This window comes from Malaya genurostris, chromosome 3 (genome assembly GCF_030247185.1).
Source record: "Malaya genurostris strain Urasoe2022 chromosome 3, Malgen_1.1, whole genome shotgun sequence".
Classification (NCBI taxonomy): Eukaryota; Metazoa; Arthropoda; class Insecta; order Diptera; family Culicidae; genus Malaya; species Malaya genurostris.
In genome coordinates, this window is record NC_080572.1 from 54464271 (window position 1) to 54479171 (window position 14901).

The following is a 14901-nucleotide window of genomic DNA, read 5'->3' on the forward strand; positions in this document are numbered from 1 at the left end:
CGAAACGGTGAGCTAAATGGATAGATGGACGGATGAAACCTTTGTTCCGCGAAACTCTACCGAGAGTGAGAGCGGTTCCAAGAGAGTTTCCGAACGCTAATTGGCTATACTTGTTCTGTTTCCATCGTAAATAGCCGCCCATAGTGCGCAAAACAGCCGCCGTTATTATGACTCTCTCGATCGATCTTTGAGGAGAGATCTGTTCGTACAAAGTTGCGATCGTGTCAAGTGATCGTACATTTTCGCTTGTATTCCGCTGAAGAGCTGCACTTTGCGTACTGGAGAAGGAGAGAAAAAGAGAGAAAAGAGTCCATGAGCGATTGGTGTGCATTTTGTTGTTATTTCCATGAATAAAGATAACAACAACAAGCCTCATGAATCGGCAAAGATAGTGGAGAGCACAGACAGAAAAGGGGAGAAAAAGGCAATCCACATTTGGGAGAATGTTTCCAATTCGTATAGCCATTGCAGAGCATGTTCGCGGCCGCTAACAGTCGTCAGCGGTAGTCAGTCTGGTTCAACACATCCACCGGATCGGGCAGTCTGCCGGTACCGAAGTTGCGTTTGCGTTCAACGCTTCATTGATCAGCAGGCACGTGTGCGTGTGTGGTGTGAAAAATTTTCGAAAAGGAAGAGCTAAACGTGACAGACGTGCCGAAGATTGTGAAAGAAAGGTATAACGCGTAACGCGGCATCTCGGCGATCACTTTCTCCATGCTTATTGTGGAAGCATACTTCAGTTGCTGGCTGGCTTGTTTCGGGGAAGCCGCCTGCTACTTTAATGCGCGTGCAACGGTGCGTGACGGTGCAAGAGATTTGCGCATAAGCATGCAACAGAAGTGTGCGTGAAAACAAAGCGCATAACGCAACTCCAAAGACGTGAAGAAGAGGAAACTGCTGCTCCTGGGTACCGGTCACAAGCTGCGCGTGGTCTCTTGAAGCGTGCGATTTGTGGGGTGCCTGAGAATGCAGGAGATACGAGCATGCACATTAATTGTTAATTATTATTTGTAATTAACTATTTACTTCTATGATTTATTTACAAACGCTGCATCTATCTCCGTCATCGCGGTGCGTGTTGCTGTGTAACGCTCGAATTGAGTTGAAGCGCGAACCTTTTGCCTTTTTTTGTTATTGTGCATCTAGGAAGTGGTGATTATCTCGTGAGTTGCTCCCCGTATTCCCCCCAAACCCTCCCACGAAACTTTAGAGAATTCAAGTAGCTGCTCCCAATCTAAATAAGCATTCTATGCCCGTGGTTTAGGAGTCAGCAGTGACGGTGTTTCGAATCCAATGAATAATTATAGGTTGAAAGTGAATGGCTTCGCAAGTGTCGTTGTGTATCAGTGTGTATGTGTTTATGCGTATTGAAGCAAAGTGCGCATGTAAAGTGATTCGTGGTCGAACTAGTCTGAAAAGTAGAATTGCAGTATTCCAACACCGTGGCCTGTAATCGAACCTCGATCGACCGAGAGTTAAATGTCATTCCGTCCCAGAGGCACCCGTTGAAAGCAGACGCGCTTGTTGCCCTCGCCAGTTGTTTGCAGTTGGACCAGCTCCGTAATAGGCTAAGACGATGGTGGAGAATGTTTGTGATGCCTTTATAAGGAAGCTGACACCGGCAGGCTGAGCGGTGCTCTCGGGGCGTAGACGGAATTGTTGCGACCGGCCGAGAACAAGTAGTTGCGTCATTGTACAGCCATAGGTGGATCGAACGGTCCGGAATGGTGCTCTGATTAGTTTCAGAGGGAAAACACAAGTTTTTGCGTCTGTACCAGTGGAATGACATCGAAGGTTGGTTGGAGATTTCTGTGAACGTGACATTCTGGGAAAAATTTCATATTTTTGAAGAAATCATTTTGAAACTTGGACCCTTGTCATTTTGAAAGATATACTCAACAAGTGTTGTAACGCACCCGAAATATCGTGATGTGTACCGAACCGGAATCATTTTACTTGCAACTTATTATTTTTTAAATATTTCGATGGTCGATGGCTTCAGGTCTTCGGGGTCTATCAGATCAGAAAAGTTTTCTAACCGTAAGACGTGGGCAGTCCTAGCAGAACAATTTTGATCCGAAGGGATAGCTGTAAAATTTAAAAATAACCCCCCACCCCTACCTTTAGTTAATTAGGTGTAGCAGCTCATACATGAGCATGGGTAATGGTTAACTGCACCGCAACAATTGGGTATAATTTCAAACAAACTATCGACAGTTTGAAAGATTATATCATAGAATAAGTTATAAAACTTCAAACTCCTCCATAACCATACTGGTTCTAAGAACTAGTGTAAATATGTGCTCAATCGCTTGAACTGTGTTTAAAAAAAAATCAAACTCCCGCTTTTTACATACATGCAGAAAGAATAAATATGATCATGTTCTAATGAAACAATTTAATAGTGACGAGTTCGTCATATAATTTTGAAAACGATTGTTGTTCAATGTTCAATAATGTTTTACATGCGATGAAATTTCTATCGTGAAAAGCAGAATCATGTCTAAAAAATGTTATCAAAATTATTTTCAATGATTTATTACTATTTTGGTGTGAGTCCACTTTGTTACATTGAATACTGCAACAAAGCCCATTGGGAATGGAGCTTGAATTTCATTCATTTCCTCTCTTTTAGCAAAAAGTTTGAAATATAAATTTTTATCGAAATCCTTTTTGCCATTCTCATATAGAAAGGTTATGTAATCACTGTGAAAATCGACTTTTTAACCGAGGCCCGGAGGGCCGAATGTCATATACCATTCGACTCAGCTCGACGAACTGAGCAAATGTCTGTGTGTGTCCGTGTCCGTGTGTGTGTGTGTATGTGTGTGTGTGTATGTAACAAAAATATGCACTCACTTTGCTCAGAGATGGCTAATCCGATATTTACAAACAAAGATTCAAATGAAAGGTCTCATAGTCCCATAGCCTGCTATTGAATTTCATTCCGATCCGACTTCCGGTTCCGTAGATATAGGATGATATGTACCAAAAAAGTGAAAAAAATATGCACTCACTTTTTTCAAAGATAGCTGAACCGATTTTCACAAACTAAAATTTAAATGAAAGGTATTATGGTCCCATAGTTTGCAATTGAATTTCATTTGAATGTGACTTCCGGTTCCGGAGTTATATGGTAATACGTGAAAATTTGAGTAAAAGTTTACACTCAATTATCTCTTAAACAGCTAAACCGATTTTCGAAAAATAAGATTCAAATGAAAGATCTTATAATATCCTAAAAATTTGTGGAACATTTTATCTGGATCCGACTTCCGGTTCCGGAATTAAAGCGTGATAAGTGGAAAATTACCCATTTTGTTAGTATTTTTCCACGAACGATGGTTAAAAACAGGTACAAATCCCATAAAACTGTCTGATAAATTCTTCTAGTTTGCAGAGCTTGTTAGTTTGTGGGCATGAAAACTTAATTCGGCACTACCGGTCCCCTCTTTTCCTGTTCCGAGAGCACCGAAAGTGGAGAAGAAAAACTCCTAAAACTAAATTCACTTCGATTTCTCTGCGATGCTTGAACCGATTTTCACAAATCTTGATTTGAATTAAAGTTCATGCTGTCTTTAAAGCTACTGTGAAATTTCATCTGGATCCGACTTCCGGTTCCGCAATTACAGGGCGATGAGTATCAAAGTTTTCAAATCGCCATATAGAGTGACAATATGTACAACACCGAAAGAAGAAGAAAACACAAAACGAACAAGGCGTGCTTTGTTCTATTTCGTACACGTTGTGTAGTGATGTCAATAATAATAATAATAATAATTATTATTATAATTATAATTATAATAATAATCTTACTACATGTTTTATGCTGCTGATTCATGCTGTTTAGCTTGACTTACATATGCAGAAGTAACAGTAACGTTTGTTAGATTTCGTTTGATTGGTTTAATCGAAATAGAGCATGAGATAGTAAGTATGAGTTTAACTACGTTCAAAACTGTTCCAATTTGTAGGTCATATTTGTTGGTAGCAAACGAACCAACTTCGGCTATTCCGTTCATCTGGATCCGGTTTCGGAAGAACTGGAAATAGTGATTTAAAAAAAAGGATCTCACTCACTTTTCTTGGAGATGGCCAAATCGATTTTCACAAACTTATAGGTTCAAAAAAAAAGTCTTACAGTTTCATATGGAATTCCTTAATTTGTTGTGGATACTACTTTCGGTTCCGGAACTACAGGTTAAACAGGATTTATAGAGTTTGTGAGATTAGATCCGAACAAATTATCCTATTTGGACACCTCAAAAGTTGTGGCAATTCGAGGGTTTCACCTAACTCACTAATACACTTCAATCGGTTCCCCGTCAGCTGCAGACCCCCTCAATATCCCAAGCATTCATCGCTCATCAGCGCATAGCTGACAGATGGTCGACCCCGATTCATCGAGAGGCTTCCTTCGAGAGGTTACGAGACTGAACTGGTTGGTCGGTAACCTCGAATTAAAACATATTCAACTGTCAGATCTTGCACGGATCTTATTGCTCTACAGCACGGGCGGCGGAACTTTGCTTACTGCAACAAAGATTCTTCGGCGGTACTTCAGTCGCTCGGTATCTGTCGAGTGAAGGCGACGGCGATGGCAGCGGGAGGTGGCGCATTTTGTTGCTCATTTCGGTATGATCTGCATGGTAGCTAGTAGCTACACTCCGACCTTTGAGTTTAGACTTTGAAGTAGCCAAGTGGTGATTGCATTTAGCATTGCCAAGTCGTTGATCCTAAAAAATCACTCACAAAAGAAGCATAAAAAAATAACATGCCGCCACCAACCGACCGACAAACGGCTGGGTTGGTGTAGATTCAAGGTTTCATTATTGTATTTATATGTTTTACCGACGAAAAGGCCACCGCCGCTGGAGTGTGCCGGTGGTGCACTTTTTATTTCTCGACGTCCATGTGCCCCACCTCTTTCACTGCACTTGGTCGGCCGATAATGGCGGTGTTGGTTGTGTGGTTGCATATTTGCATATATTTTGCGCTATCAGCAGCCCGCGAAAGGGATTGTTTCGGTGGGTCCAGCCAACGTGCGATTTCATCGGAATGCTGATTCATTCGCTCGATTTCCAGTGGAACCCGTCGCGGTCAGGCGCCGCCCGAGCACACATCGGAGGATTTGTCGGTGGTGGGCGAGAAGGAAGTGAATGATATCATTAGAAACACACAGGTACGAAACCTGTGGTATAATGCTTCGCCTAGATTGTGCTTTATTTTTGATTCACTTTTCGATTGATGGTCGAAGCGCACCGGTTTTGTAACAACTTAATTCAATATGTCCAGTCTGCATTCGATACTTGATGTAATATCCGCTGGAATATTTTATTACTGCCTACCATGAAAAGTGCACCACCTCCCACCGAGTTTCAACAGCTACTCAAAAGTTTTGCTATGTTTTTTTCTCCTTTATCGCTAACTGGAGTTTGTTTGTTGGTGGCGATGACGGCGGTATGAAATCCAATTAAGTTCAGGAGAATGCTACTCCGCAAACTGGACAAGTCGTTCCTATTCGACTCCAGACGTTCCTGCGGTGACATTTGTAAGAATGTTTCCATACTAGATGGGTGTTACCGGCGGTACTGCTACCGATGTTCGATGCAAACGCAACGTTACCTTTCATGTCTTCTCATGAAGGTTCGTTACGTAGTGCGATGATCTAAATGCAACAATGTTGCCACCGGCTATCCAATTAGATCGGGAAGAAGTTGATTATGCTACACCAGCCTCCATCGATGGGCGGGAATGTATCAACTGATTCTCTTTGAGTTTAATCTTCGGACCTACCTGCAGTGCATAGCAGACGGGTAGGGGAAAGTCTTATAAAGCGTCCCTGCTAGCCAAAATGCCCCCTTTCCTTTCTTAAGCATTGAAGACTTTTCTGAACCAAAGTTTTATCACTAACACTATCTTTTCGTAGGATCTTTCTGCTATGCAAGTTTGGTGGTTGTCGTTTGCAGGAAAGTATGAAAATACTAAAAGTTTCATTTGGCAGCTTTTCGATGTAAGGTTTTGCTTCGACTAAATAGATGTTTTATCCGCCATTTCTTTGACATACTGATTATCTCAAAACAGTAACTTTATGGACATTTCAAGAAGCATAATGCATCATTGTTGTGGGATAAAATGTCTTTTGTCGTGTGTCATGCCACTGATTTGTTGTGAGACATATTTTACGGCTGCTGGGGCATTATGTCTGAGGCGAGCGAAAAAAACTAATAATTTGGCCGTTTTGGAAAATGTGTTTATATCAATCAATTCTCATCTTTTCTATTAGAGTCATTAAAAATTATGTTCCTCATCCGCATTGCAATGAAATACTTACATTCTCGAAGAAAATATATCAATACACTTGGAAATATCTCAATGTTTTCTTAAGGGGGGCATATTATAACACTTTACCCTAGTAGTTTCAATATTGAACATTTAGCGATTTTTGGTTACTAAATAACCAGTTTGTGTGAAAAGCACATATTTAATTTCATCAGTGCTTACTTAGTAACCAAAAACCCATAAATTTTCACATTCTGCGGCGGCAAGCCGTTTTCGTTTGAGCCATCAAACAGGATATTTTTTGCATTAATATCTGTTTAGTAATCTTATTTTTGTGTATTACATCAACATTTTACAGTACAAGTGTTTTGACCCTTAGGCCTTTCATCTTTGTTGTTTATACGATTCGTTATTAATAATAGGTGTTTTAGTTACTCTTGTTTTACATACTAATATTTAATCATAATATTTATTTTAATTATTAGTAAAATATCCCTAACCTAATACGTACAAATTTTGAATTATTTGTATAACAGAGATTGAGCACCTCTCTTCAAATTTCGTGCAGTAGTGTTCGAATTTTTGCTCTAGTATATCCAGGGAGGCCTTCTCATGTACTTCACTAGTCCTTGTCCTTGTTCGTGCACAGCCCCGCCAAACGGGGACTGTGTATTCAATTGCGGGTAGATGATATGATTCTTCAGGCAAAGTTTAGATCAATTGGACTTTCTCTTCATGTGTTTTCGTATGCAGGGTAGTTTAATTGGTAAAACAATTTCCCCGGTTAGGAGTTAGCTACGGGTTCGAGTCCCGTCTCTGCGGTAACATGTCGGTTTTCCAATCTGTTTCCCCGTTAGATACTGATCAGATTAAAACTAGCTCAAGACGGCTCTACGTCTTAACAAAGACTAAAACAAATCGTTGACAGTTTAGATGTTCTACAAATCAGCGGATACAGAGACCTGATGAGTATGCTGCATTTTTGAACGATTTTGTCAACATGTGATCTGAAAATCAGAGGTCTGTCGAAGGTGAGTTCTACATAGATAACTTCGTCGGACCATTGAATGACCTCAACTCCGAATCGTATTCGACATTCGTCAGATGGACCAAGTTTTGGAGATCTTGAATGTGGAAACAAGATGACCTGAGTTTTTGCTGCATTGATCACAATTTTCCAGCTCGTAAAATATTCAGTTAGAGCGTCCAGACCTTTGTAAAGAATGGCAGTATCATCAGCAAATTGTGACAGAACACCACCACCCGGTAGAGGTGGGATGTCTGATGTAAAAATGTTGTATATCAGTCGGTGTTGAACAGTCGTTCGCACCGCACGCGTATAGCTCTTGGCTCCTGGAATTTTTTTCTGGCTACCTAGAGTTTCATTGATTCAAGGCTTCAGTCTTTTTCAAGGCTACCTGAATCACTAACTAAGTGACTAAGTGATACAAAGAGTGATATTAGAGTGACTAAGTGATACAAAGAGTGATATTAGAGTGACTAAGAAATTAATCAGCCTTTTTTAAGGCTAGCTAGGAGTCTAATCGAAGACTAATTTAGCCTAGTTAATTTAATTTAAAATTTCATTAATTTCAAAAATGCCTGCGTCCAACCGGAAAGGCAACAAGCCTAAGGCTAAAAATAATTCAATACGGAATAAATCACAATCCGTTATTCAACATTTTTCTAATAACATTCACGATCTTATAGAATCTGAATGTAAAAATAAAAGACAACGGACGGATTTCCCTTCCGTTGATCCTATGCCGTCTAACAATATTTACGAGATTCTTCCTGAATCCGATTGTAGCGACATAGAAGAAAATTCTTCAAAAATTCCCAAAATGGACGCTTGTCGTTCTGGGAAGAAACATCAATCTATGCCACCAGTGACGGTGATGATTTCCGACTTCAAAGCATTCCGTACTGAGCTTTCTACTTTTCTCCCGGAAGTAAAAGTCTCATTTCAAATCGGACGAAGAGGAGAATGTCGAGTCTTGGTGGATGGATTGGAAGATTACGAACGTCTTATTCGATATTTGTCCGAGAAACTTCATAAATTTTATTCATATGATATAAAATCAGACAGACCCTTCAAGGCTGTCTTGAAAGGATTATCAAATGATCAAAGTATTGATGAAATTAAAAATGAACTAAAAGAATTGCTTGGTTTTGCCCCTTCCCAAGTAATACTTATGAAAAAAAGAGCGAATGGTACTTCTAAACCACGCTCTGGAATTTCCCATGAACTTTACCTAATACACTTCAATCGAAGTGATGTAAACAATTTGAAAACTTTAGAAAAAGTACGTTTCATTTCCCACATTAAAATTCATTGGGAACATTATAAACGGCATAATCGTATTGCTAACTTAACGCAATGTCGTCGTTGCCAAGGCTTCGGTCATGGAACCAAAAATTGTCATATGGATATACGGTGTTTGAATTGTGGTAAATCGCATTCGAAAGACGTTTGTCCAATGAATGAAACCACTGATAAATTTTCATGTTCAAATTGCAATGGAAATCATAAATCCAATTATTTGAAATGTCCTGTCAGGGAAAAAATTTTAAACGCTCGTTCGCTTAAACAACAAGTCAAATCAACGACCTTAAATTTACAGAATATACCTGAAAATTCTTCTAAGGCACCTGCCAATTCGTATTCTAACGAAAACAATTTATTGACAGGTAGATCGACCTCGTCATCATCTTCTTCTAATGTCAGTTATGCTGGTATATTAGGTAGAAATCTATCTCCTATTTCTTCTAATGTAAATAATCAAAACACAGGACCGCCTTGCAGTTCTTCTTCTAACGAAAACAATTTATTAATAGGTAGACCGGCCAAATCATCTTCTTCTAATGGCAGTCTACCTACAAATATTCCTTCAATGCCATTCGCTTCTTTAAATGAAGTCGATTTAGGCGATATAACTGAAAATAAAATGATCTACCTACAAGATCAACTTTTTCAAATGATCATCCAAATGAATTCGACTTCATCACTTTTTGAAGCATTTCAAATCGGATGGAAATTTGCAAATAATATTATAATGAATTTAAAATTTAACAGTGATGTTAAATAATTATTTGAATATTTTAAATTGGAATGCTCGATCTTTGAAATCGAGTGAAGATGAATTTTATAATTTTCTCAAAGTTCATAAAATTCATATTGCCATTGTGACAGAAACTTTTCTTAAACCAAATGTAAAATTGAAAAGTAATCCACATTATGTGGTTCATCGATTTGACAGGTTTACTGGAATTGGTGGTGGAGTTGCCATTTTTGTCCAACGGCAAATTAAACATCGAATTTTACCTTCTTTCAATACTAAAGTTATTGAAAGCTTGGGAATCGAAGTTGAAACCATTCATGGAATTTATTTCATCGCTGGAGCATATTTGCCATTCCAATGCACCGGCGAACAATTAAATTTCTTTAAAGGCGATTTGCAAAAACTTACAAGATATCGATCGAAATTTTTCGTAATAGGGGACTTGAATGCTAAGCATGTCCAGTGGAATTGTAGGCAAAATAACAGTAATGGTAAAATACTTCATAATCAACTCTCAGCTGGTTACTTTACAGTTCTTCATCCCAGTAATCCTACTTGTTTCTCTTCCGTGAAAAACCCGTCTACAATTGATCTGGTTCTAACAGATCAAAGTCACATTTGTAGTGAACCGATTACTCATGCTGATTTTGACTCAGATCATCTTCCTGTAACATTCAGACTTTCCAACGAAGCTATAATTAATCCAATTAGTTCTATTTTCAACTATCATAGAGCTAATTGGTTGGATTACAGATCTCACATTGAAAATCATGTGGATCATGAAACTATTTTAGAAAATTCTGCGGACATCGACACAGCAATTGATAATTTGAATCATTATATTATCGAAGCTAGAAATCTTTCAGTTCCCAAAGCTCAAACTAAATTAAATTCTCCTATCATCGATGACAATCTTCAACTGCTCATTCGGTTGAAGAATGTTCGTCGACGACAATATCAACGTTCTCGTGATCCTGCTATGAAAAACATAGTTAAGGATTTACAAAAAGAAATCAAACATAGATTTACTCTTTTGCGAAATGAAAATTTCGCTAAAGAAGTTGAACAAATTAAACCATATTCTAAACCTTTCTGGAAACTTTCTAAGGTTCTTAAGAAACCTCAGAAACCAATTCCTGCTCTCAAGGAAGGAAATCAAATACTTCTTACAAATGGTGAAAAAGCTCAAAAACTTGCTCAGCAGTTCGAGAGTGTCCACAATTTTAATTTAAACGTTGTGAGTCCTATTGAAAATGAAGTCTCACTGAAGTATGATCATATTTCAACCCAAGTGTTATCATACGATGACATTATTGAGACGAATTTTGATGAAATTAAATCAATTATTAGGAAACTCAAAAACATGAAGGCTCCTGGTAATGATGGAATTTTTAATATTCTTATTAAAAATCTTCCCGATGTTGCCTTGAGACTCCTGGTTAAAATTTTCAACAAGTGTTTTTCATTAGCTTACTTCCCAAAAAGATGGAAAAACGCTAAAGTAATTCCTATCCTAAAACCTGATAAAAACCCAGCAGAAACATCAAGTTATCGCCCAATTAGCTTACTTTCTTCTATCAGTAAACTTTTTGAAAAAATTATCTTGTTAAGAATGATGACTCATATAAATGAGAATTCAATTTTTTTACCAGAGCAGTTTGGATTTCGTCATGAACATTCAACTACTCATCAACTTGTCAGAGTAACGAACATGATAAAATCAAATAAATCTTCTGGGTTATCCACTGGAGTTGCTCTTCTAGACATAGAAAAAGCATTCGACAGTGTTTGGCACAAAGGTTTAATAGCAAAAATGTCTGATTTCCAGTTTCCTATTTATTTGATCAAAATGATTCAAAATTATTTAACTGATCGTACTCTTCAGGTTAGCTATCAGAATTGTAAATCTGAATTGCTACCCGTACGAGCCGGTGTTCCGCAGGGTTCGAGTGTAGCTCCAATCTTGTATAATATTTTCACTTCTGATCTTCCAAATCTACCCGTTGGTTGTCAGAAATCGCTATTCTGTGACGACACAAGTCTGTTAGCCACAGGTAGAAATCTAAGAGTGATCTGCAGTCGCCTACAAAGAAGTTTAAATATTTTCAGTGATTATCTGTCAAAATGGAAAATTAAACCAAATGCAGCAAAAACGCAATTAATTATCTTTCCTCACAAGCCAAGAGCTTCTTTTCTAAAACCAAACAATAATCACATTCTCAAATTGAATGGCTTGGAATTGACATGGTCTGATCAAGCTAAATACTTAGGTTTAACGTATGACAAAAAACTCACTTTCAAGGATCACATTGAAGGAATCCAGGCAAAGTGTAATAAATATATTAAATGTTTATATCCTCTTATAAACAGAAATTCTAAGCTCTGTCTAAAAAACAAATTGTTAATTTATAAACAAATTTTCAGACCAGCCATGCTTTATGCGGTACCAATTTGGTCAAGCTGTTGTTCCACCAGGAAGAAAACGCTTCAAAGGATTCAGAATAAAATTCTGAAAATGATTCTGAAGCGTCCTCCCTGGTTTAGTACAAATGAGTTACACAGACTCACAAATATAGAACCATTAGATGTAATGTCACATAATATTATAAGCAAATTCCGACAAAAATCGATGCAATCTTCAATTGAATCGATTCGCTCTCTGTATTAGTTAGTAAGTTAGTATATAAGTTCCTTTTCCCCATTACACAATACAAGTAGGTTTAGAATTTTCCCTACACAAAAATCTCAGAATTGCGGAAGCAAATGATGTCTTCATGGTAATAACCAAATCATATATATATAACAGGGCTGAAAAGTCACCACTTGTGGCTGAACACCCAATTTAAATCTTAATAATTAAATTTTAACTCATATTCCAATAAATTGTTATTAAAAAAAAAAAAAAAAAAAAAAATGTTGTATAGCATGGAACTTAGGATACTTCCTTGGGGTACATCACCCGAGTAAAGTCTAACATCAAAATGAGAACAAATTGAAATCTGATTATGATAGCAACATCAGATTGAAATCCTAATATGATACTTACTCATCAAATTTTCAATTAATATCACATTATGTTATCATTTTGCTGTTCAAAGGCAAAAGTTTTGTGAAACTCAGAAAATGAAAATATTAAAATCAACAACTTAGTGAATCTATTGAAATTGAGCAAATTTCATATGGCAACACAAAAATATAAAGTTAAGTTTCAATGGAAGAATTATTCCTTCAATCCTATGTTGCCTTTTACAAAAATGCTTTGACATTCTGCCGAGATCCTGCAGTTGACCGCAACCATAAACGCGAACTTTTACGCAAATAATGCTCCTACTTTTTAACCATGAGAATATTAGTGTTAAACCACACGTCTGGGAGGCATTAGATAAATTGGCGATCATCGGTCCCACGTTTGTCTGAAGCAGGTCAATCTGAATAGTGGCTTTGGTATTCCCATCTGCCGTAGAAGGAGCTTATTTCAGAATTTCATATGAGAAATATATTTGACGTCATCGATTTCCTTTTAGATACGTTAAGTATCCGATCCTGTAACAATTTTTGCGTTCAGTTTGGATATTTGCAATCATACGACGTCGCGAAGTTCATTCCAAAGTTTTTCGACCATTATTTCCAGTGCATCCAGAAATCGGGGACCTGGATGGCAAATATAATCTACTCGCCAAACCTGAAAATACCCATAACTTTATATCCAACAGTATGGAAAAATTCATTGTTTACGAAGTTCAAACATCGAACATTGAATGTCTCAGATTTCAGAACCTAGAGCTAATTCTTAATAATACTTTAGTGGCTTAGAGGAGCCACCAATAAAATATATGTTTAATTTGTATATTCCTAAGTAATCCATAAACTGTATCGAAGACTCTCTTCAATTCTCATTCCTAGTTATAGAATTGTTTTGAAGGACTTCATATACTCACTAACGCTAGATACTATGAGGAGTATTTTATCAATCGTCTAATAGATCTTGGAACTTTAATACACTTTTCCAAAGAAACCGTATAACTAAATCTTCATAATTTTGCGTCACAGGACTAATTCTGCATCAAATGATCATAAATTATAAGTTGTCACAAGAACTAAAAATTTACTGAAGAGATTCTGGTTCTATCTTTGGTCAGAAGCGAGATAATCGTTCATTGTCCCAATTAGTCGAAAAAACAAATGATCTGGGATACCTTATTACCGGATTCCTAATTCATGTTCCCTGTGTTGTAGAAGACTTCACTGTAAAACGTTCGGTCTTCAGAGCCGCTAAATTCGTATTTCAAAGTGATTACATGTGCGAGTTGTGTGACATCAAGTAGATAACTCAATTTAATGTTACAATGTTTGAATGCTACAGCTTTGAATATGAGAAGGACAAAGAGAACATTTTTATACTGGATGACGTTGTTAACCCTTGTGAGTTGATTGATGGTGAATCTTCTTTCCCGGAACCCAAACTGTTCTTCCAGTAATATATCTTGTCCATCTGTGCAAGCAAGGATTCGCCTTTGTATTGACTTTTCCAACAGCTTGGATCGGGTAGAGAGTAAGCTGATGGGCCGAAGGAAAACGAAGGATCTTTCCCCTGTTTCAAAACTTCCACATTGAAGGGAAGTAGCCAAGCTCCCAACACCTGTTAAAAATTTTAGCTAATAAAATAAATGAGTGAATAGTCAAATGATTCAGATCAACATTGAAAGTGTTGTCGAAACCGGGGGCCTTCATATTGTTGAATTTTTTCACAATAGCCATCAGCTCATTTGCAGTGACTCTACTTTCCTCAGGAACCAAGCTGTCTAATTGGTCAACCTGAGCTACGCTATCAGCAACGGCTCTTTCGTGTGGACTAACAATGTTGAGCCCTAAATTGTGAGAACATATAATTTGCTGGCCTAGCCCATTTGCCTTCTGTACTGGTGTGATTAAAGGTATTCCTTCAGCTGCGTCCTGGGATGACATCAGAAGAGGAATAGGGTTCGATTTTTATCGTGAAAACGACTTACTTTACCATGGGGCGCCTTTTCAAAATTGGCCATATGGAAGAATGGGCAGCACTTAATCGTGAATATCTCGACTTGTATTCATGGCAGCAACATAACTCTTCATTATTTCATCAAAAATATGGTCAGGAATTTAGGATAATATTTTGAACAGTGTGAGATAACCACAAACAACTCAAAAATTAAATTTTCTCAAAATTTGATAACAACGCGAAAAACTCTTTACTTTAACTTGGCTTTTTCGCGCAAGGACGACGATTTTGAGGTAGTCAGGGAGATATCTTCAACTGAACTTTATAAAAGGGGAGCCGTGGTCGAAAATCGATCAATCGTCATCTAACACTCGATGTGTATTCAATTCAAGCAAGAACGATTGCATCAGACAACAGAGCTGCTGGTCGTTTGCATTGGAGAGAAAGAAAAACGAGAAACGAAAAGTGGACATTAAATAAAATCAGCCGTTCTAATAGCTCTAAATGTTATCTAAAGAACTATTAATATTACTTCTTTGCAAATCGAAGGTAAAAATCATCAGTTTAGTGAAAATCCAA

The 14901-nt window shown here is 37.7% G+C and overlaps 1 protein-coding gene and 1 long non-coding RNA gene across 2 annotated transcripts in view; both read left to right on the top strand.

The window, feature by feature from the left end:
- The window catches only part of LOC131437138 (uncharacterized), a 489986-nt gene that overhangs the window by 350360 nt on the left and 124725 nt on the right, over nt 1-14901 (top strand). The gene's annotated exons all lie outside the window — the stretch shown is intronic.
- Nucleotides 195-14901, top strand: part of LOC131437140 (uncharacterized) — a 73665-nt gene continuing 58958 nt past the window's right edge. Inside the window, exon 1 of the long non-coding RNA XR_009230720.1 lies at nt 195-674. This is a non-coding gene — a long non-coding RNA (uncharacterized LOC131437140). The remainder of the gene's footprint in view (nt 675-14901) is intronic.